The 21205-nt window shown below is 41.0% G+C and overlaps 1 protein-coding gene across 4 annotated transcripts in view; it reads left to right on the top strand.

The window, feature by feature from the left end:
• Pld1 (phospholipase D1) overlaps positions 1–21205 on the top strand; it is a 202076-nt gene that overhangs the window by 9768 nt on the left and 171103 nt on the right. Inside the window, exon 1 of one of the 4 annotated variants that reach the window (XM_033762519.1) lies at positions 17883–18077. The exons of 2 other annotated variants lie outside the window; for them this stretch is intronic. The gene's annotated coding sequence lies outside the window, so the exon portion shown is untranslated. Of the gene's footprint in view, positions 1–17882; positions 18078–21205 lie in introns of those variants that run through there. One more of the 4 variants, XM_033762520.1, reaches the window with a different exon arrangement.

Genomic DNA, 21205 nt, shown 5'->3' with positions numbered 1-21205 from the left:
GGATGCAGAGCTCAGAATGTGTATGGGAGAGGGGATATTCTCTAGCTTAGGTAGAGTATAGTGGTGATGTGGGGGAAGGAACAACTGGGAAAAGGTGGAATAAAGAATGAAAGAAGATGTGGCTTTTCTATAAAATGGAATATTACTAAGCCATAAAGAATGAGAAAATAGATTCATTCATAGGAAAATGGATACATATTGAAGATATACTCCTAAGTGAAATAAATAAGTCACACATGTGTAAATACCGAATAGTTTCTCTGGTGTGAATAATCTGCAATAATACATAAGATCCTAATAAGATTACTGACATTTAGAAATGGGAAGAAAGGAGCTAAAGGTGTAGGGAAGGTGGGATGGGTAGGGGAAGGGTAATAGGGGAAAAGAAAAAAATGTGAGATAATGAAAAGATGGAAATAAAGTGTTTGTAGATGGGGAGGGGAGGAGGGGGTGAAGGGAAGGCAGGGATAAGGGGAAAAAATGAGAATCAAGACTTGTCATGTAGAGGTACAAGATCCCAACAATGAATGTAACTGTACTGTATCCCTAAAGTGTACCAATAAACTCAATTAAAGCTGAAAAAAAAGAATGAAAGGTAGAAATTTAAAGAAATTCTTGGGTTTTGGGCTTTGCCAGCCAAGGAACAACATGACCCGAAAATAGGCAGCATTGTGACAGATGGCTTGGGAAGAGAAAGTGATTGCAAGAGACCAGTTAGGAATTACTGGGGTATTCCAATCCCGATGTGGGGATGGGCCAAAGAGCGGGAAAGTGCTAAGGATGCAGTTGTATGAAGCATCTGTAGCAGAGGCCACAGATTTGGTAGTTATTTGTTCCTTGGGATAAGGGCGAAGGAAGAGTCAAAGGAGATGAAAGATTCCATCTGCATTTTCAGGGAAAGCATGATGGTGGTGTCTGGATCCCATAGGGCAAATAAGTTGGATAAGGAAATGAACTTCCTGGGGCCTTGGCTTCTTCAGGAGAGGACTGGACTAGATACACGTAAGGTGTCTTTTGTATGATCATCATCAGTGGTTTAAAGGTTGTTGATTGTTTGAAATGTTATGGAGTAGAGTCGAACACAAAACAAATGGCCTGTATCTAACATATGCTTATGTATCTGATTGGTTGATCCATGTTAATCATTAGCTCTAAAATATTTACATCTGCAAATAACCATCTTTTGGAGCTACTCTTTATTTTGTTTATAATTTTCTTAATATGTTGACTTGCTCTTCATCCCATTTTATGTACTATGAATGTTAACATTTTTTGGAAAATGGTTCTCTATATTTTTTAATGGAAGTCTAGCAGACATTAAACATCTTTTTGATGTTTCTTACTCTTAATAATCATACTATGCATTGGTATATTTTATACATCTCTTTTCCACTGGATTAAAAATATCTGTTTTTGTTTGTTTTATTTTGGTTTTGGTCCAGTTGTGGAGTCCGGGGTCTTGTACATGTTAAGCATGTGCTGTACCACTGAGCCACACCTTCACTCCCTGTAAACTCATTTTGAGAAAGAAACATGTTTTAACTCATAAGGGCATTTGTCTTCCTTACTGCACTCATTGTAAATACTTATAACAAGTGGCCAGCAAGTGTTTGAGCAGTTAGACTGAATCACTGAAAGAAAGTAAGTTACTGCCTGTTTCTTAGAAAGAGACAAAATGTCTCAGGCAATAAAGAGTGGTAAGGAAACTGAAATTCTGTGCCTCTTGGGAGGTAGAAAGAGGTTATCCATTTAATTCAGTAGACTCTCAGGACTAGATTAGAGATATTCATGGACAGTCCTAGGGTCAGACGCAGAAGCCCATAAAAAGTGGGGTAGTGTTCAGTTCAGAACTGAGGTAGCCACTGTAAGCCCTGGGCCAGGTTTTGCTGCTCTGGGTCCACCTTTGTAATATTTAGGTTGTAGAAAAAATCACAAAATTTTATAATTTTCCAAACACCATTTTGAGAAGAATTCCAAGCAGAGGGGATAGCACTGAGCAAATCGTGAGATGTGGATGGGTAAGAGCGCATGTGCTGTCTGTGATCATGCGCCTTCGTGCTGATGTGCAGTGAAATGAAGCAGAGGCAGAGTGTTGTTTCTGCAAGAGAAGGAACTTGTTGCTTCTGGGTCACTGGCTGCTTGGTTCTAGGGAGTCTTCTGAGAGGCTTTATGAAAGGCAGCTCGGCACAGTTCACCCGAAGAGGAAAAGAGAGAGGTGTTCACTATGTTTCTTGTCTCCCAGAGATTAAGAGTGGTCTTGCTTCTGGGTTGTACATGTGTCACTGGGGTGGGGGGATTGTGAAGCTGCTGCGGAGGAATCTAGTGGAGAGGGGACCCTGCCAGGCCCCCACTTGTGTGAAGCTAGTGGGACACAATGGCAGGAATGAGAGGTGCAGTTGAGAGGATTTAAAGTCATACATAAAGGAGGCCACTGCAATGGAAGTTGAGAAACCCTTTGTTTATTTGTTTGTTTTTCAGTACTGGGGATTGAACTTGGTAGGGATCTTGCACTTGCGAGGCAGGTGGCAGCACCACTGAGCTAAATCCCCGGCCCTCCACTGAGCAATTTTAAACACAGGAACATCTAATCAGAGTTACAAAAAGGAAACAAGCAGCTTTCCAGGACAATGTTTGTGTATGCATATCTACACATATGCATATTATAAATTCACTGATATGAAGGATGTATTGCATATAATTGACAAGTCATAACAAACTGTATAATACTCTTGTAAAATCTATAATTGATGCTACCAGCTTTTGTTGGTTTTTCTGAACTCAGGTATCCATAGCCCGTCTATGGTTAACGAGTGATGAAAGAGGGTAGCTATTTTCCTTTTCAGTGTGGTATTGGATGAAGGTGAATCAACAAAGCCATAGCCCAGAACTTCACTGGCTTGTGAAGCACTTTTTAAAAAATTTTTATGGTTCAAGTCATACTAGATAGTCTTCTAGACCATCTTCTCAATTATTTTGTTTATTCACAATATAACTACTATAAGAACTCCACATGTTATTAACATTTTATCCATCATTTCTTACGCCTAAACAATCAACAAAACAAAAATAGATCTGTGGCTTACTGTGTTTGTTGATTTGTGTGTGAAATTCTTCTATCACGGACAATCAAGCTATGGGAAATTGGGAATTGATGTGCAGTAGCCCAGTATTATACAGTGCTTTGATGCACACAAAATAGATATACGTGACCTTGACAGAATAGATATTTATACAATGTAGCAAACTAAAAATGAAGTAATAAATTTTGAGAATTTATTACCTTCAGGTTTAGTATAAGTGATTTCATTTAGTTGTTAATCATTACTATCAATCGGGTTGCAGGAGCTCTGAGCTAGCCCAGGACACCGCTAGTGTTATATTTTTATAAGATCACTTTGGCAGCACTCTGTAGAAATGCTCTGAAGAGAAGTAGGGAGGGAACATATTTAAAGTAGAGCTACAGTAGGAGTAGGAAGTAGGAAAACAGGATATTTAAGAAATATCCTCAGACCCTGCCAGCATGAGGGTTCCAATGAAGTCAGGTTAATAGAGAGCATGCAGATTGGTTCATGTCCCCACGTCAGTAGGTAGGTCTTAATAAAGTCTTCTCCATATATTCTTGGTGATATCAGACGTGTTGAGATAGCTCGCCTGTGTCTTCAGAGCCGAGCCCTACCCTATTTACTTCCTGATTTTTGACCATGGGCCAAAGGGCTCTGTAGGTGCGGCCTCCGCACCCACACCTGGTTATTCCCCTGGAGGATGGGATTCATGCCCAGGAAATCAGGTGTCAGGACTTGTCCTTGCCAGTTTGTGAGTCTGGGGGAGGGGCTCTAGAAAAAGTGCTGGAACCTGAGGAATACTCTGCAGAAATGTCTCTGGCTCCCCTTGTCAGCAGGAGCCTGAAGTTTCTGGGTTTGTTTTCTGTGACTCACATAGCGAAGGGGAAAGACAGTCCTGAGGAATACTCTGCAGAAATGTCTCTGGCTCCCCTTGTCAGCAGGAGCCTGAAGTTTCTGGGTTTGTTTTCTGTGACTCACATAGCGAAGGGGAAAGACAGCTCTTCCTACTTCTTCCTGTAGCTACTTGCTGCTGTGGCCTCTGCAGGCTGGGGCTGGGTGGGTGGGGCACCAGCTGCTCTCCCCTCTTCTGTGATCTGAGAGGCTCTTGGGCTGAAGTCCATCTCCCTGCTGATCTGCTTAGGCGGATGGATGCCCAAGGGCCAGGATTCCCCCTCTCAACCCCAACACCCCATCCACATTCCCAAAGTGTAAGCATGTTATCCTGGCTTGTAATGGGAATGAACTATGGGAGGTTGGCACATTGCAGCTAGTCAAGCAAGAGTGTGGCACTGAGGTGCAAAGTAGAGAAATTTAATCATATTCAGTGTTTTGGGGGTTGCTTTTGTTTTTGTGTTGGCTTTTTTTTTTTTTGGTACCGAGGATCAAACTTGGGTCCTAGCGCTTGCGAGGCAGGTGGCGGAATGACTGAGCTAAATCCCCGGCCCTGTGTTGGTGTTTTGAGAGGGTATCGTTATGTAATTCAAGCTGTCTTTGAACTCACTATATAGGCCAGGCAGGCCTTGAACTCATGGTGATCCTCCTGTCTTGGCCTCCTCAGTGTTGGGATCACAGGTGTGCACCACGACGTCCAACTCTTATATTCAGTTTTGCACTTGGTGAAATAATGTAGTGGGACAGATGGTTCAGTGAGTCTTGGCATTCAGGAGAAAGAGAACAGAGAAATGGTGGTGTTGGGAAAAGGAAAGCTGTGGGCCAACCTTTGAGTCCCTAGTAGACTCCCTTCCTTGTGGGGAGTGGAATAAGAAGAGGTTTATGGGACACATGGACTTAGAACCCTGAGGACAGCAGTACTGAGGGAAGGTGTTGGAACAAGGAGCTCAGAGCCCAACATAGGAGAGTGTTGGGGAGCTGTGAAAGGAAGGAAACAGTGGGAATGAGGGAGGAGGGAGCCCAAATACAAGGGCAGTGGCTCCTCCTGGGAAGAGGCTTGTGTTTACGCGTGTCACTTCCCAAGTTCATCTCTTCAGAGTTACGCTGGTGTTAACTTCACCTCCTTTCCTCCCTGGGAAAAGGAATCAGATTCTCTGCAGTGGCACCAATAGCCTAGGGTCAGGAAGACATCTGACACACTCGTACTGTGGCAGAACTTTGATCCAGCCTTCTTTAGTCAGTGTGAAGAGAAAACAAGTTTACTTGAAGCTGGCGGTATGGGAAGTGTCAACTTTTTCCTGTTTGATATTTCTTGCTGCATTTTCCATATTAATCACTTCAGTTTCCTGTTGGTCACAGCCTTGAGACTTTTCCTCCCACGGTTGTCAGCTGCCTGGTGTGTCAGGCAGTTTTGTACTGTGATTTAGCAGCACAATAGAGCTCAAGCTGGCAGGGTTGCTGCCCAAAGTGTATGTCTCTCTTGGTGGTTCTGTTCACAAGCGTCCAGAAAGCCCAGGGAGACGAACTGCATGATGGGCTTTGAAATGACCACGCAGTTTGCATTCAGCAAAAATTATACCCCAAGATAGTAAGGGTTGTTGGTCCGGTGGGAATTAGATGCTTCCAGCATGAAGACAGAGACAGTTTAAAGAGACAGTAGGGTTAATTTTCTACAGCACAAATCTGTCGAATAAGTAGATTTGGATGTAACCCACAGGCTTGCCGCATGAAATTCTATTCCATGGAATTAAAGTTTGTGGCTTTTGTGAAGGCATTTTTTTATAGATTGTGAAAACTTTTCTCATCTTCTTTCACCAAAGCATAGATGCACGGAGAAATAAGGATGGGCTTTTACTGTGGCAGTTTGTCTGCTCTAATCCTCTTGAACACTTAATGTTTCCCCATGTGCATAGCAGTGAAATGAAATGTAGCTGTTCCTCATAATGTGGCAACCAAGATGGAGCAGTCTGTTGCTAAAGGGATAGCAAAGCTAGAGAAAATTGGTTTTCTCTCCTGTCCGGTAGGAATTGTGTTTTGCTTCAAATGTCTGATGCCCACAGGTAGCGCAGGTGGTGTTTCACTTCTCATCGAAAGGCAGTCAGGAGGGGAGCAGAGAGCCGAGGGCAGGCAGGAGGGTTTCAGGCATCACCTGCTCCTCTGCGGCTCCCCAGTGGCTGTGGCTCTTTCCCAGGTGGAAGCCAGTGTGTGCAGCCTCTCTTATGCTATGACAGAGGATGGAGGAAGAGGAGAAGAGAGCCATGCCATTGCCCTTGGAAGGACCCATCATCTCCTCTTTCCAGCACTCCTACTTCCATGTCACAGGCCAGAGCTTAGTTGCAGAAGTTGTCCTGCCAGCTGCAGGTGCTGTACATCATTCACTCTACACCACTAAATTATTGTGTGTCTCACTTGTTTGAAAAATTAATGAACTCACAGTGTTGTCCTCTCCTGATTGCTACTGCAAGAAGCTGAAAGGGAGCCTTTGCAAGAATGAGAGTCTTTAGTGTCTCTCGGATGACTCCAAGCCAGGAGGTCTTTCTCTGTCCTCTAACGAGGAGCACGTAACTGTACCATCAGGAGTCAGCCAGGGTTTACTAGAGAAGCAGAATTAGTTACGCCTATGTAGGGGTTTATTATGAGGAACTGGCTTACTCATACATGGGTCTGGCTATGCAAACTTGAAATTTGTAGTAGAGCAAGCTGTCAGGTAGGAAGACCTGGTATGTCTGAGTTCAGGGAAGACTTACACCCTTGTTTTGAAGGACTTTCCACTGATCACTTCAATTCTGCCCAGGATAATCTTGTTTCTGATGAACATTAACCAAGTAGACACTTTGTACCAGTGTCTGCAAAAATCCCTATATAGCAGCACCATATTAATATTTGACTGAAGAATCAGGTAAAGGTGTGTGAAGCATAGAATGGCTGCTACCTGTTGTTGTTGTTGTTTTTGTTCTACCTCTGGGGGGAGAGAAGCCCTTGTAGCTGATCTGGACCAGATATACAAACAAAGGTTTTCTCCAAGATTGTGTGGCCCATCCGTCACTATTATCTAGTTGTTGTCTCATAGAGATATAGGGTTAAAAATCAATCACTGTTTCTTCATTTCTGGTGTTTGCAGAAAGTAGATGGATAATTATTGTCTAAGAGGGGAATCTTGTACTCATTGTACATTTTACTGATTTATCTACTTTGTTCTCCTTTTCTGTTTGTCGTAGATGATTAAGACTTTATTTTTGAAATTTTCATGAGGTAAGTAAGTTAGAGTTTGGTGCTCATCAGCTATTGTGAGGTCATCAAAGTTAATAGAACTTAAATTTGCTTTGAATGAATGGAAAGGACATCTAAATTTTTAACACCATGAATTTTTTTCTCATTTGTACCTTTTTTGTCTTCTGTATACAGATATACTGATATTTATTAAATCAAAACAATAATAGCTTCTTAATTTGAACAAAAATTAGGATTGCAAATCTCTTTTTTATTGATAAGACCTGCATGCTCAATATTCCTGTTAAAAAAATTTCCTCTTCCCTCTCTCTTCTTATAATAATGGCTGTATTTAGATATGATTTCATATACCATGAAATATATGAATTATGCACTTGTTAGCATGTATAGCTCAGTAATGTTTAGTGTACTCACAATGGTGTGCGTTGATTTAATTACAAGACCTTTACATCCTTTTACACTAAATGCAGGTTGAGTGTCCTTTATCTGAAATACTTGGGAAGAGAACTATTTGGAAATTTTCGAATATGTGTATGTACACAGTGAGATATCTTGGAGATGGGACAAGATTCATTTCTGTTTCTTATGCACCTTAAACACATAGGCTGCAGAAAATTTTATACAATATTTGTAGTGTGCCTGTGTTTGATGCAGTGAGTTTGGTTGTGGAGTTTTCTACTTGAGGCATCATGTCAATGCTTAAAAAGTTTTGGATATTGGCGCATTTCAGATTTTGTGTGTTCAAATTAGGGATGTTCATGCGGTTATAGATGTGTATATTTAAAAATCAGTTTGTCTCAGATTCAAATTTACTTGAAACCAGAAATCCATAACTTTTTATAAGGTAGAGTTGCAAATGTTTGTCTCAATTTTATGAGAATACATATAGGGCCTTTATTATGGAATTTCTACACATTTGAATAAACTCTTCCTTCAGATATAGTTCACAAGTAGAGCTTTCATTCATTTGTTCAGCAATTACTTTTCGGGCCTTTTATTTGGTCCCAGAGTAGGGTTAAGCACTGGCAGCCCAAGTCAAAGCAGATTTCTCAGAAATCTTGTGGTTAGGTGGGTGGGGAGAATGGTAAAGCCATTCTGGTGTTCACGATGCAGTCTTGACTATACGGTCAGGAGGCATGAGGGTACAAGGAGCTAGCATGCTCTGTGTGTGGGATTCCATACTCATAGATTTATAAGAGGGAAGCGACCACATTTATACAAAAGATTCCAAGAATGCATTTCAGTATTCCATGAGAGAGCCAAGTGTTCTTGGGGTTTGGTTGCACAGCAGATAAGGGAGAAATTACTAAGCTTTTCTATGAAGTGGATGCAGATTCTGAGAAGGGCAGTGAATATTCCTTCTAGCCAGCGATGACCTGAGGGTTCCCACTGCAGTGGGATTTACATCCTCACTTCCTTTATATGTTTACTTCAGTCTCACCCATCAGAGATGCCGTCCCTGATCACATATTTCAGATAGAATCCTGTCTGGCCCTGTCATTTGGCTTTGCTTTCTGCTTTTTTCTGGCTCTGATATGTAACACATATGTGTTTTGTTATCGTCCCTCTCCTCTTCCCCACCTGAACTGTGTTAATATGCAGGCCCCATGAAAGCAGATGTTTTGTTTTGTTTACTGTGCTCTTTGTTGTATATTATCTGGCAGGCAGTAAGTCTAATACAGATTTGTTGCAGGTATGAATGAAGCACCTAAAATGAAAAGGTGCTGACTATAAAATTCTTTCTATGTGACTCGCTTTGGCAAGCAGGATTTTTTTTTTTTTAGTAGTAAATACTCCAGATCTTAGGTATATATTTATTTATGGAGGACATTGGGTGAAGACATTGTATCCTACCTTTTCTGTGCCTATACCTCACTATGAAGCTGAACATAGCAGGGACACTGCTATTTGGCTCGATTTAAAATGGTGATTAGAAGCTAGGTTTCCTAGGAGCAGGGTTTGTATTCTCAGAACCAAAACAATGTATGGGACAATATAGGCAGCAAATAAACTTCCACTCCTCTTCCTCCATAATTGGTCTTGTTTCTCTTTTTGGAAAAAAATGTCAAAACACACACACACAAACACACACACACACACACACACACACACACACCAAAAACAAACAAAAAACCCAAAACAAAACTACACAAAAAACAGGCCACAGAAATGAACTTCCTCAGCTCCCAAACACTTCCATCTGCCCTAGTCTCTTATCTGTCCCAGACTTCTTGGAATTTTTTCTGTGTGTGTTTTTCTTTTGTGGAGCTTTTTGTGGGGTTCTTCCACCTTCAGATATAAAATCATTTAATTGTTGCAAAGTGTTTCCTCGCAACATACAGAATGCCCTAATGTCTAGACCTCCTCTTGGCCCAGCCTCCCTCTCACTTTACTTCCCTGCTTTGTTCAGAGTGTTTGAAAGAGGCTCTGTGGTCTGAGCCTCCTAGTGATGTTAAGAGTTTTACCCACTTCTCTGGTCTCCTGCAGCTTTCCTGGAAGATCACCGAGGGCCCATCATGGATCTTGTCACAGGGCACAGCTGCGCCACTCTTTTTCCATGCTGAGCCCCAGCCATGCCATCCCCTTAAAGTGAGCTGTGTGTGTCACACCATTTAGCGCTCACACACCTGGCCAATACTTGCTTGAGAAATGAAGTCCTTCCTACCTCCTGGTCTTCTTACTCCTTAGCTGCTTACTAAATCCTTCCTCAGTGCCTCTTTCCTATTCCCACTGTGGGCACTGCCCAGTGAGCTTTTATTTAATTGAATACTGCTCATTCTCTGCCTCCAGCTTTCCATGGTGAGCTTTCTGAACACACATTTGATGATTTTCTCCTAAGGTTTTGGTTCTTCTGTGCTGGGAGCACTAATTCAGACAGGAGGTTGAGACAAGAAGATTGAAAGTTAGAGTACCACTTAAATCAGCCAACCAATCAGTCAGTCATTCTATGCTTGCCATCACCAAAAACTGGGCCTTAAAATTACTGGCATGGCAATGAAGACCTTTTTTAAGGCCAGGTATGATGGTGTATGCCTCTGATTCCAGTATTCTGGAAGCCTGAGGCAGGATCATAAGTTCAAGTTTAGCCCGGGCAACTTAGTGGGACCCTGTTTCAAAGTAAAAAAATAAAATAAAATAAATAAAACCTGGTGATATATCATGGTTCGAAGGCCCTAGATTCATCCACTCCCAAGAAAGATTCTCTCAGTAGGCTGCATATACTTCTTCAACCTAATTTCCAGCCACTTCATTGTGCACATATATATCCTCCCCCACCCTCCAGAGCACGCCCTGTGGTCTCCTGCTTTGGTGTCTTTGAATAGAATGCCCTTCCTCCCCTCTTGCTAATAGATAGAAGGGTCCTATTCCTGGCAGATTTTTCCCTGACCACCCATTTCCCCTGCATGCTGAAGCATTTCTGCTCCCCTCCGTGTTTGCACAGCTGTTTGTGCACAGCTGTTTTGTTGGCTGGGCCACATAGATTGCCCTTCCATGAGTTTGCAGCTAAGAACAATGTGTTATTCATTCTTGAATCCTCAGTGCTAGTCAACTGCATAATAGATGCTCAGTAGATATTCAGTGAGTGTTCAGTAGATATTGAAGTAAAGGAAAAGCCCTCAGATACACTATCTCATTAAGAGATACAAACCAACCCCTCTAATGACAGCAGGGAATTTAAGCTCAAATGGAGGTTTAGAGTTGGTAGCACAAGCGGATAGACAAAATGGTAGTAAATGCTCTTTGTCTTAACCCATCTTTGACAGTGATGCCTCTTTATAGATGTGGGGATCCTGGGCAAACATGTCAGAGCTCCTTTGTCTAAGAATAAATGGGGTTTTATCATCATCTTCATCATATTTTTTGGAATTTCTGTTCAGGAGACCTGATGGTTATTTTTTTCAGGTTCATTTTTTTATATGTATATGTTTGCAGTATGTGCATTTTGCAGTTACCTTGGGAATATGTACATGATTGTACATAATAGAGCTTGCTTCCTTTTTCTTTAATCCCTCCCTCCTCCTCCAATGTTCCTTGCCCCATTTACATTCTTATCGGTATTAATAATTTTAGCTCACATTTACGATATTTAATATTTACATTCAGTGGCAAGGGTTCTAAGGCATGAAGTTTTAGAACAGTTTGAAGAATATATAGTACAAGTTTGTGACATAGTTTTACATGTTGCCACATTGCCAGTTATTTTTGTTTTTATTTGGGAAGCTGATAGCTGTGCTGCTAGAAAACCAATGGCAAACTGTTGGGCTTATTGAAATCCTAACTGGATGAGTTCAGTTACTGTATAAGGAACCCCAGAATCTTATACACTAAAGAAAAACTCATCCCTACTGGGCCTGGTCTGGTGTGCTCAGCAGCTGGTAACCTGATAATCCATCTCATCGGTTGAAAGGTCCACAAACTCTATTCAGTTCTCACAAAAAGAAATGCAGATGTTCTCAGAACACAAAAGTTCACTTGGTTCTTGAAGCTGAAAGTCACAAAAATGATTTAAAAAAACTGGTTTAAAAAGATGTTGGTTAACTTGGTTAGCATGGCCCTTCCTTGTTTATGCTCTTCCCTCCCTTGCCCAATATCTGCCTTACCATGACTATTAACACCGGAAAGGTGGTCTTTTTTTTACAACAGTCATCATATTAAAGGGACACCCATATTTACAGCAGCACAATTCATAATAGCTAAATCTTGGAAGCAGGTTAAATGTCTGTCAACAGATGAATGGATAAAGAAAATGTGATATATATACATATATATCTATAGTTATATATATATCAGCTATCTGTCATACAAAATGATAAACTTGATGCATTCATAGACGTATACCTTGAGACCATAATGTTAAGTGAAATAAATCAGACACATAAGTTTAAATATCACGTGGTTTCTTTTACATAAGAAACCCAAATTATGAAGAGCAGAATAAAAGATAGAAAATAGGAAGTAGGGAGATGTTTTTCAAATGGGAAGAGGAACAAGAGATGAAGGAATGGGGAAGGGAAGGAAGGAAAAGGGGTAGCAAAAAAGCAATTGAAGAAAAAAATGGAAATAGAGCTTTTGCAAATGGGAAGGGGACCAAGAATTGGGAGTGGCAGGAAGGGAGGGGAGAGTAGAAGGATGAACAAAGAATTAAGATATGTTATGTCCATGCACCCATAATAAATATAATCATTATGTACTAAAAATATATACTAATAAAAATTAAAAAATTAAAGTTTTACAAAAAAGAAGGTAAGCTAGGTCAGAGGAAGTCGGTCACTAGAAGTGTGGCCTGCAAGGATATATCTCCCTCCTCCATCCTTGATCACTGTATGCTTCCTGCTGCCATGCCATGAGCTGTTTCTCCTCTGTCATGCTGTGTGCCTTCGAGCCAGTTAACCATAGTCTAAAACTTCTATAAACTATGAGCCAGAATGAACCTCTCCTCCTTAGTTTGTGGGTATTGGGTATTATGGCTTAGTGACAAAACATAAACTGAGACAAGTTTAGATGACCATATCCCAATGAAACCCGATTTCCCATACAAAGTCAGTGAAACCTGTCCCAGGTGACTATTAGTGGGCATTTCTACACAGTAAGCTGCCTTGGGGATCTCAGAGGAGCCCAAGCAGAATGTGCAGTGATTGGGCTGCTTTTCCAGAAGAGGTCCCATGTTTGTCTTATCCTGTGTTGGGTACCTGGTGTTTGCTGGAGATATGTGACATATATATGTCTGTCTTTCCTCCTTCCCTCCCTCCCTCCCTTCTTTTCTTCCTTCCTTCCTCCCCCACCCCCTGCAGTACTGGGGATTAAACCCAAGGTCTTATGACAGCTAGGCAAGCTCTATATCACTGAGGTACATTTCGCATCCTCAGCCCTCCCTATCATGTGTTTTTTTTTGTTTGGGTTCTGTCTTTTTCTAGACAGGGTCTTGCCGAGTTAACCAGTCTGGTCTTGAGCTTGTGATCTTCCTACCTCAACCTCAGATAGATAGCTGGGATTATAGATGTTTTGTTTAATGAATGGTTGAATGGGTAAAGGAAATGGTATATAAAGACTCTAACAAAGAGTAGGTGGACAGAGTCTAAAAGGTTCAAAGCGATGATGACTTATCAGTCTGTTGGCATGTGGCATATCTGCTAGGCCTTGGTTATATTGAAAAACATTTGGATCCTCCTCAATTTATGATGACTTTATGTCCTAATGGACTATTGTTAAGTTGAAAATTCACTGAATACATCTAATGTACTGAACATCATAGCTTAGCCACACAGAACATTGTAGAGTATTGGTGGTTGACTGTCATGTAGCTGGGAAGAACAGTGATTTGTTGCTGTTATCATTAACCCAGGAAGAGATCAAAATTCAAAATATTGCTCTCATATCATTGTAAACTTGAAAAATTGTAATGTGAACCATGTGAATCAGAGACCATCTCATTCGACTGACTGAAATGTTTGCATGAGAGATGAGCATTGGTAGGGAAATTCCCATGTTACCTTTTCTAGTTGAAATTTTTCCAGGTTTAGATATTTTGGGATCTATACATACTATATATAAAGGCTTGTTGATTCGTATTTTGAATAAGTAATCAACACAGAATCCCCAAATATGACTCAGTTATAAATCGTGTGGGATGGTACCATGAAAACTGTACTTTGATATTCTGTGTCATTTGTGTTGCTATATAGTTCAGTTACTTGCTGGCTCTGGGAATGCAGATTCTATAACATAGAATTGATCTGCTCCCATTTCCCAATGGGTTTGGGGGTGGCTGCTCCTTGGTTCGGAGAGACAAGCTAGTACGCACTGGCAGACAGGCAAGGATTAACCCTATACACTTGCTTTAAATCAATTCCACTGGAGATTAATAAAAACCAGGCCAATAGTTTATTTATTCTGAGAAATTGTCTCTTCTAAACAGTCTGGGATAACTTACTGGTGAGTAGGCATTTATTCTATGAGGAAACTCTTCCATGAAACTATATAAAGGTCACAAGGCTGCATGGAAAGTACAAAGCAGAACAAAGGAAACGTGATGGTCTTTATCCCAATGCACCATTTATTTCCAAGCTGGAAATTCAATCCCAAAAGCATTTACTGTGTGTCTGTTGCATGCAAAGGAAAGAAAGCTGGTAGTTATTGAATTCATTCTTCTCTGGTGAGCACTGGGAGGAGAGCTTTTATATACCTGCGTTTACATGCTTCTTGTATTCAATCTCATTCAGTGCATACATCACCAGGGAGAGGAGAATGAAGGGCTGAAAAAAGAAGCTTCTGCTTTTCAGTGCCTCCTAGACACCTGTTTCCAATATGGTGTTCAGTTACCATGTGTGACTTTTGAACAACTGAAATGTGCTTTAAGTGTAAAATACACTCAGAGATATAAGACTGTACAAAATAAAGTAATATGTTTTACTGATTTTGTACATGGCTCACAATATGAAATTGCATACTATTTCAGATTGAGTAGGTTAAATAAAAATATCATTAAGGTTATTTTCACATCTGTCTTCGCTTCTGACTTTTTAATATAACTGGCAGAAGATTTTAAGTTGCATACATAGTTTATATTTGTGAGTGACAATGTGTTCTATTAGACAGCAATTTAATAGAGATAAGTTGTGTGCATAAACTGCTAAGATTTAGGCTCTCCTCCAACCTTATAAAGGCATTTAAGTTGGGATAGATTTTTGAAAGATAATTTGGCAACATCTCACATAATAAAGTTTGCATCTCTATGTGGTTTACCTTAATGTTAGAAGGAGAATGCTAAATTTAACATAGGTATACCTAAGTTTGTTTTTAGCTTTTCCCTATGATTATTTTCTTGGGTCATGGTGTGGGTGCAGAAGAATGGTAAGGAGCTGGATTTTAATTGTAGAAGGCTAGGTGAAGTGTTTCTGAGTACTTACCACACCACTGAAAACATGGTACCTGAAAATGGCTTCTTTAGTGCGGTGCCCAAAGTGCATCCCAAAACCCACTTATTTTATAGCAAAGTGGCCACACTGTAGTTATACCTGAATACTGAGGTTTTAGTTTAGAAAAATACAACTCATACATTTATACCTTTTGTCTTAAAAGAAGAATAAATGCTATGCGTGCTATAGGCTTGTTCCCACTGGCCTAGTGTCATAGTTTATATCTAGAGGTCCCCACAAAACAACCCACATAGGAAAACTTTGTTGGCCTTTTCTTCCTAACGCATCTTACTTGTGACCAATTTGTACCATCCCTTCACAAAACTAAGTAATTAAAAAAAGTCACAGTGTTTCATCCCCCTGATTAAAACCTTTCAGAGCCTTTCTATTATATTTAGAAACAAAACAAAACTGTAATGATGTTCAGGTCGTGGTGTGACCAGACCTTCCCGTTCCCTCTCAGATTCCATTCTCTGCTCTTGCCTTTTCTCCCACACTCTTAATGACATTGCCCTTTTTATTGCTCTTGAACACGTAGTGTGTGTTTAGGCCTGGCGGCTTTGCTGTCTGCTTCTTTTGCCAGAAGCCTTTCCCCAGATACATGTAGTTACATGGCTTGTTGCCGTACACGCTCAGTTCTCTGCTGAGAGTGTGCCACCTTCTCCCACATCACTCTCCGTGCCCTACCTCTGCTTTGGTTTTCTTCATAGTGGTTAGCATCTCTCACTTTTCTTTATTTGTTTAAAATATTTATAGTCTGTTTTTCCTAATGTGGTATCAGCTCCCTGAAGATAGAGGCTTTCTGCTTTTTGTCGTGAGTTCTAATAATGCATGGCCCATAGCAAGTACTCAGTAAATACATGTTGAATGAATGAATGACTTTGGATAAGTGAGCCTTTCTGACCCAATTTCCTTCATCTGAGAAATGGAGAAAATAATGGTCTCTATGTTGCAGGGCAGATGTGAATATCATATAAGATATTAGGTGTAATAAGATATTGTTGCAGCAGTATTGGCTGGTTGTTTTGTGATTATCATTAAATCATGGAAATTATATTTCTTAAAATAAATCAACATGGATGCCATATAACAGAATTTCTGTGAATTTACTTTATGCGGTGGTCAATTTCAGAGGTATAACTTGTGATCCATAGTTATTGATAACAGAGGAAATAAATATAAGCACAGATGGTCTTTGACTTAGGAGTGTTTGATTTACAATTTTTTGATTTCATGGTGGTGTGAAAGCTTACTCATATTACCTTTTCATTGTCAGGACAGTATTAAATAAGTTGCATGAGATATCCAATACGCTATTATAGCTAGGCCTTTTGTTCAATGATCGCACCCAACTCTGGGCTAATGTTACATGGTGTGAAAACCTTCAAGCTAGGCTAGGTGAAGTTCAGTATGTTGGATGTATTAAATGCATTTTTGACTTTTGACATTTTCCAATTGAACCACTGTGTATCAGGATGTGAGCCCGTGGTAGGTGCAGGGCTATCTGCTGCTGTCGTGGCGTAGCCAACCCAGACAGCAACAGAGAAAATACTGTAGTTAGTTGTCTAGCCATTTGCTGCTGTCTATTGTTGTAGATGTCTGGTGTTTTTGTTAAAGACCCCGTGTGGTCTGAGCAGACTTTGGGAGCACACAGGTCAGAGCTGCCCCTTGCTATGCTAGTGAGGAAGGGACAGGGTGGGACAGTGGCACATACCTAAAGGGGAGGAAGAACTACATGGCCTGAGAAATAGAATAAACGGTTGTTGGGACGGAATGGTCTTGTGAGGAAGCGGCAAGAGCAGTGCTAAGGCAGCAGGATAGGGACCGGAGCAAACTGCTTCAGCAAAGGGGCCTGCTGGAGAAACGGGAAGCCCCTGCGAATTTACACTGGGTAAGGGGCGGGGGAGGAAGGGCTTCTGGGTGATTAAGAAACAAGTTAAATCCCCCTGAGCTTACTGTTTCACACTGAGCCTCCTGACAGCGTGAGCCCTGGGTGACAAATCTGCTTTGTGCAGTGGCCGTGTGTGCGGTGCAGAGGTGGCAGCAGCTGTTCCTGAGACCAATTTGAACTTTCTTTGGGGAAGAATTATTATTCCAGCTTTTAGGTGACCTTTACTGAAAGGTAAGTGATAACTTTCACAGTGGCTCTTTAAAAAAACAAAGAAAAAAGAGTGGGAAAACTTCTAAATTAAAAGTCAGTCAATAAACATAACAACTTACACTTTAGCAAACATATTGACAAATAGTCTGCTTGTTTTTCATAAGAGTGTATTGTGTCAGATAAGGTATAGAAAACCAAGTTCTCATTATTGTGTAAAAGGAAATCATGCAATATATGGGAAGGGGCCAAAATATTGTGTGATCTGAACAAATTATTAAAAAATATTATCTAATCAATATTGTGAAAAAAAATCAGTGTGAAATACCGCAGTTTTAAATTGCAGCTATCTAAAAGGTTGCCAGACATGCACCTTAAATGTTTCGTAATTGCTGAGTTTCAAGATGTTGTTAATGTTTTGGTGGACTAGATTTCCTAGCGATTTGTAATAATTGAGGAAATAATCTGTGAAGGGAAAATAAGCAAGATAAAATATATAGATGCAAAAGCCATGGCACATTGCTGAACTTGGAACGCCCGGAAAGACAATAGACACCATTGTCATTAACACAGCCCTAGCAACACATGCCACATATTAAATGAGTGACAGTTGCTGGACACAGAGAGGAGAGAACAGAGGGCCACTGTGTCAGCTCCTCCATGTAATTTCCAACTATTGCTTCAGTAAAGGACGGTGGAAAACTGAATGGTTGATATATTGTAAATCTTCTGATTTACCCTGGATCACCTATCAGAACTAACTAAAAGAACTCTGAGAGAAGAATCCAATCCAATTGTGAACCTTGCCTGAGAAGAAAAGCCTGAAGGCAAGCGTGGTTCAGGCATTCGGCTCTGGTCCTCTGCTGCCTTCCCCTATGGGTAAGGTCCTACCTGGTGTGATCTCAGGGGCTGGCTCTTCCTTGCTGTCCTCCTGTGCTCTTGTCAGAGTGGGCGACAGGTGTGAAGATGCGCCAGAGGCTGGCACAGTGCTGTCTTCTTAGAGGGTGTGTTTGCTGCGGACCAAAGGAGAAGAGGGTGCCTGGCTTCTCCCAGTCTGGGTCACTGAGCTAATGAGCAAATACAGGTGAAGTACTGTTTATGCAAGTGAAACACTATTTTTATTATTTTAGAGTGTAGGAAAGAACATAGGTCAAAAGTCCTGAGTTTGAATCCTGAATTTGAATGCTAGTTTCATCTCATACCAGGGTTCCCTTTTACTGAATGCCATTTTAAACAGTCTGCCCTGCTGCCTTTTGTCTCCCAGCCTTGAATCAGATATTTTGCATGTTTTTGTGTCTCATGGGGATCTTTTTGAAATTCTAATGATGCTAATGAATTCCTTAACAGAAGAACAATGTTTAACTACAAACAACTGAATAAGATTAGAACGCATAGGATCACAAAGAACACCTATTATACTGACAGACTGTCATAAATATGCTAAGAAGTAAACATGTAATACTGGAATATACCTCTTTTGTTAAAAGGTATTACAAACCTCAATCTAGTGGCAATTCTGATAACTACTGTAATTTTGAAGTAAAGAACAAAAATGATATTGAGATATTTGAATAACTATAATGTGATGGGATCATATCATTGACTTTTGTTAGTGACAAGGCACAGAAATAACCAGTTTTGTTTCATGTGGTGGCCTTCATTTGTAATAGAAGAAAATGCTAAATTTGAGTTAGAGTTTAGTAAAGGTAACAGTAGACGTCTCTCCACCTACATCTTGAATTCTAGATTCTCAAAACTCGTTGCCTTAAAACCTTAACTTTTTTATGCTGTGCATTCTCCAGGGCGAAGTCTGTGCCCCTTTTCTCCTAGCTGTGCTGCCCACCCCCAGCCTGTACCTTCTAATGTGCATCTCCCACATCTGGGTGCAGCACTAGAGCTCAAGAGGCCTCTTGGGGCCTGCCAGTCCCGCCCTGGTTCACTGGGCCTGTGACTCAGCCTCGCAAAACCTCCCTCAGCCCAGCTCTTCTCCCTAGGATGCTTGCCCTGTGAGTGACACTAAAAAGCACTGTGCAGGGGCGCAGGCCCAAACCTGGCTCACAGCAGAGCTGGAGCAAGCTGCTGCACGTTTACCGCACCGGTCTCCGGGGTGCAGCTGTTGAGAGTGCGCGCTTGGGCATTACAGAGCATCACGTGTGTGTGCTTCTCCCTTTATCTGGAAGGTCTTCTGAATTTCCACTTCACCTGAGAAGACCTCGGCTCTTCTCTTTATCTTTTCAACACGCTCCTCTGGTCACTCTCAGGGTCAGAATCTCCTGGTGATTTCTTTTTGCCTCCTTGATGTGACATTCCAGCCTTCCTGCCTTCCTCAGGATATGTTCTTCTGAGGGGCCCTGGCCTCTACACCTCCCTGATAATGATCCCTTTTGCCTTGTGTCCTGAGCAAGTACTCTGCATGGGGACCGTCATCTCCCATGTCACCTCCAGGTCTTGGTTCTATGACCACTTTTCTGGAGAACCTTTGTGGGGACTGTTCACAGGACATCCTTGTCTACATATCTCCTCCCTCTCTGGCGGGTACCTGGCAAGGCTTTCCAAATCACCTGAGCTTGGGAGGACAAAGTCAGTAAAACACAGTTGTCTCTGGGTGCTCCAGATCTTGCCCTCATTCCAAGAACCACGGGTAACAAGCTCTATGGATGTTCAAGGCCTTGTATAAAATTGTAGTGAAGTGGGCCGGGGATTTAGCTCAGTGGTTCTGACGCCTGCCTCGCAAGGGCAAGGTCCCAAATTTGATCCCTGGTTTCAAAAAAAAAAAAAAATTAAAAAAAAATATTGTACTGAAGCAAGCCAGGTATGGTGGCGCATGCCTATAAGCCTAGCACTTGGGAGGCTGAGGCAGGGGGATCACCACGAGTTCAAGGCCAGCCTAAACCACATAGTGAGTTCAAGGCCAGCCTGAGCTATGTAGTGAGACCCTGTCTCAAAAAAGAAAGTGTAGTATTTTTCCATGACCTACACATGCACACATCCTCCCAGATACTTTAAATTGTCTCTACTTTACTTATAATGACTAATATAATGTAAGTACTTATTACATAGCATGTACGTTTACTTTATGACAAATATTATACAGTATAATAGCAATTACACTGTTATACAATGAATGGGAGTAATGACAAGAAAGTTCTGTACGTTTGAAGAACAGGCATTTTTTGCTCTAGTATTTTCCAATGGAGGCTGGTTGACCCCACAGATACTGTACAGTGGACCAGATGTGTGTAGTTGGGAGCAGTGACTTGGCTCTGTGCTTAGCTGTATGACCTTGGCAAGACAACTTAGTTTTCTCATACGTAAACCTGGTGTAATAATAGGGTGGTGAAGTTTAGATGCATCAGCACATATAAAGCACCATAGAACCATCCTTGCCTCACAGTAAAAGCTTAAATAATACCTGTCCTTATTCTTTCCAGTTTTGTTCTAGTTAAGTGGCTTAGGCTTATTTGAAAGTAATACACTATTATACTTTTATTTGCTGGAGTTTTATTAAAGAGCATAATATGATTTGGGGCTCAGTGTTTAATTGTTGTTCAACTTCATTGAAGTTGATATCAGATCTTGATTTTAGTACATTTAGTTTATGTGAGAAAAAGGAAATAATATTGACAGAAAGATAAGAATTCAGGGAATAGAGACTTTTAACATAATGATACAGACGATCCCACCAGTCTCTAGCTGAGTTGAAGATTTATCCACGTTTCTTCACCTCAAAGATGGTGTTTATGACACAGGAACATTTCTTGTAGTTGTTGTTTTTTTTTTTTTTTTTTTGGTACTGGGGATTGAACTCGGGTCCTTGCGCTTGCAAGGCAGGCCACCGAACCGCTGAGCTAAATCCCTGGCCCTCCTTCTTGTAGTTGTTTTGACAAAAGAGAAAGTAATATTATTATCAAAAGATTTTTCTTGAGAATGAAGATATTCATATGTGTTTGCAAACCTGATCTACATGAAAGAGATGGTTTTGAATTTAATTACTTTTCATTTCTCAT

This window comes from Fukomys damarensis, unplaced genomic scaffold (genome assembly GCF_012274545.1).
Source record: "Fukomys damarensis isolate Sample0158 unplaced genomic scaffold, DMR_v1.0_HiC HiC_scaffold_12, whole genome shotgun sequence".
NCBI lineage: Eukaryota > Metazoa > Chordata > Mammalia > Rodentia > Bathyergidae > Fukomys > Fukomys damarensis.
This window is presented reverse-complemented; position numbering and strand designations above follow the sequence as displayed.